Below are 3,620 nucleotides of genomic sequence, written 5' to 3'. Positions count from 1 at the left end.
AAGGCTATAACAGGGTTAAAAAAAGAACTAGATAAATTCATGGAGGATAGGTCCATGTATGGCTATTAGCCAGGATGGGCAGGGATGGCTTCCTTGGCCTCTGTTTGCCAGAAGCTGGGAATGCGTGACAGAGAATGGATCTCTTGACTGATAACCTGTTCTGTTCATTCTCTCTGGGGCACCTGGCACTGGCCTCAGTCGCAAGACAGGATACTGGGCTAGATGGACATGTGGTCTGACACAGTATGGCCATTCTTATGTTCTTATGTTAAGAGCCAGAGCCCTGAAATGCCAGAGGAGGAAGTGACAGTCTCTGTGCATTAACACATACCTGGCTCCTGAGGTCTTTACTCAGTTCTTACTCCACGGGGAGTTTTGCCTTAGCAGGGCCTGAGCAAATTATGGGCCATAGCCTAAGAACTTGGCCTTGTATTGTACATCTACTAACACCTTTCATCCTGAAGGATCCCCTGTGCCACTGAAATGCAGCCACCTCCGGGCTGGGGGCAAGCAGCCAGGGCAAGTGGGGGTGCACAAAAAAGAGTGACATTTTGACCCATCATACTGGAGGAAACACATCCACTGTGGCAAGGGCTCTGGGATATTTAATGACTGTGCCGTGCAAAAAGGACAATAGAGTTACTCTCTCTATCCCATCACACCCATGTTGCACTAGGTTTGTCGAGCAAGTGAGCTCCTCAGCAAGAGATGGGTACCTGTGAATCCTGAGATGGAAGTGTCTTCCCTGAGAGTCCCACTCACATAGCTGTGTCCCACGCCTCTCTCATGTCAGCATCTGCAGCAGTATCCCACGCCGAGAGCCAACACTGTGATGAGAACTGTTTATAATATGGCTCTTTGCAATCCCAGTGGACTTCACTGAGCCTCTAGAGGAGAAGTGTCATCTGGATGTAAACAGGCTGGAGACTGGAGACACTCTAGCCAATGGCTCTGTTTCCATTTCTGTGCGTCTGTGCTCGTTATCCATTTTAGGAGTAATTAATTAGTAATTAATGGACCTTCCCAAAAAGAGATGAGAACATTCGGGCTCTGTGCTGAGTGGGAGAGGAATTGGTTGCTCTGTGTATTTGTTTATATTTTAAAATTTTAGTTGATTAGGAAGAAAACTAGGGATAATTTCTAGATCTGCATACCCTGTAAATGCCCAGGATGGCTGGTTGGATAGTAGACAGACAGATCTGGAGAAAGGTGACTGAGGGGAGACATGAGTATTTTTGCAGGCACATGAGGCTGCCACTAAGGGATCATAAATCAATAATTATCATCAGTAACTTTCATCTTACTGTGCAAAACCTTTCATTGAAGGGTCTTCAAAACACCTAGCAAAGGAAAATGACTATGATCATATCCTCATTACACAGGTAGGTAAACTGAGGCAAAGGGTGACGTAACTTGGTGAAGGTCACAGAAAATGACAAACTGACCCCAGAGTCATGATTTTCCTGCCTTAACCACAGACTCTCTGTCAGTAACTGAATGCTTGAGAATAGGGAAATGGATTCACAGTCTATCGGGGCCTGCTCATTGGGGATCCGTGACAGACTTTCCTGGGGTGCAAACTGGAATATGGTTTCTGCTGAGCTCTCTGGAATCCTCTGCCTACCAGCCCAGGTAATGACCTCCTCCCCTCTGTCAGGTGGGTCATTAGCATTTTCACAAACAACCATTTTTTCCATAGGATCCACATCCTGTCTTAAAGAAACAGAGTTCATTTTCAAAAACCCATCAAGAACAAAGTCCTGAAAAATCAGGACCTGGATTAGGGTATTCTCTGTCACCCCATCACCATCCCTGAGAGGTCAGTTGTGTGACTGCTCCCCTCTGGGAGGTCCATTACAGTTTCTTCTCTGAGCCACAGGTTGAGTACCTGGGTGCAGAGATGCTGAGCCAGCCATTCTGTCCTGGGTATCCTCTCTCAAGTGACCAGTGAGGAGACATTCCTCTTCTCCCACTATTCCTTTCCCCCAGTTTCCTTCTCTCCCTTCCCCCCAGGACACAAACCCCTATGCTCTCTAGGGTGGGATCTATGCCCTGCTCAGCTGTGAAGGGCTCACAACTAACAGCCTGGACAGTTGTGTCACTGACAGGCACTCCACCCCATCCCTTCCTGAGGTGCTGTTGCCTCCTGCTGCCGTGTCAAAGTAACCCTCCTACACCTCTTCAGTGGTTTCTATGATTCCATCCCCCTTCTCTGGGCTACCCTCTGGGACACAGCTTCCTGTGCTCCCTAACATTGTGTTTGTCCCTGGCTTAGTTGCAACGTGGACATTTTTCTCCCAGACAGGCAATAGACTCTCCTCCCCATGTTGAGGAGCCTTTGCCTTCTGCTCCGGGGCAGGAGCTTGTCTCAACCACCCCACCCCTGGAAGCATGCAGCTTCTCCGTGCTGCAGAGGAATCAAGGAGGCTTTCTCAGCAGTTCCTGGGACTTTCCCCTTCCCCTCTGAACTTCCAGCAGAGCACTCCTCCTTGCTGCAGGCGGACACTTTATTAGCCTGAGCTTCATGGGAGAATTCATTGCTAATTGTCATATCAATACGGTTATCATCTGCCACCTCCACTTACAACAGAGCTTCGAAATCCTCAGTTTCTATGTGCACTTTAGCCAAAGGCACAAAGCTTTTGTAACCTCGTACTACTAAAAGCTCTGTCATCTGTCCGGGCAGTGTGTCATCTTCTTGCACTATGCTCCTCCTAACCACAAAAATGTCTCCGCTTTTATCTTCCCATCAAAGGTGTTCCACGCAATTAATGCAAACAGCTTATATGTGATTCAGGCCTAGTTGTGCAGAGGTTCGTTTTACAAACCCTGTATGATAAGTGACAAGTGCCTGAGGAGCTTCTGTGCTCTAGGTCGCAACATACACAGTGGCTTCCTGCTGCCTCCCAGCACAGGGCATTGATTCCTCAGATAATCAATGGTCTTACAACGATAGCAACTTCTGGACTCTTCTGTTTTTACAGGAGATTTGGGTCAGGGATTAGAGGAATGGGTAAAACAGAACCCTGCTTCCCACTACGTTTAAACCTCTCTGACTGGTTTATTCACAATAGATGCTAGTGTCTGCTCAAAATCATCACCTAGCGAAGTCTCAACCACAACTTTCACCTTTTTGTCCCATAGACACTCTTTTACATCGTATTTACTTATGCTTAAGAAATACTCCTGAGCAACAAGGTCAAACATTCCTTCAGCATTTGTAACACCTTTACCCCTTGCCAACTTTCCATCAAATCTTTCATTCTCTGTCCAGATTCCACATTATTCATAACAGCATCCCTCTTAAGATTCCTTGTAGAGGATTAGCAGCTGTCCCTCCCTCTGTGGCTCATTCTTGTGAGGGAAACTTTTCAGATCCTGTTCAGACACTCAACAAGGCCATCTGTCTGGGTGTGGTACACTGAGGTCTGTAGTTTCTTAATGCCCAATACTGCGCACGCCTGGAAGAGCAACCAGGAAGTAAAGTTGGTCCCCTGATCAGTGAGTAACTTCTGGGGCAGGCCAACTCAGATATATATCTCTGCCAGCTCCACTGCAATCGTGTGGGTGGTGGTGTTCTATAGTGGGTCACCTTGGGTAAGTGGGTAGCATAGTCCATT

Source organism: Emys orbicularis, chromosome 1 (assembly GCF_028017835.1).
Source record: "Emys orbicularis isolate rEmyOrb1 chromosome 1, rEmyOrb1.hap1, whole genome shotgun sequence".
NCBI lineage: Eukaryota > Metazoa > Chordata > Testudines > Emydidae > Emys > Emys orbicularis.
Note: the sequence above shows the minus strand (reverse complement) of the source record.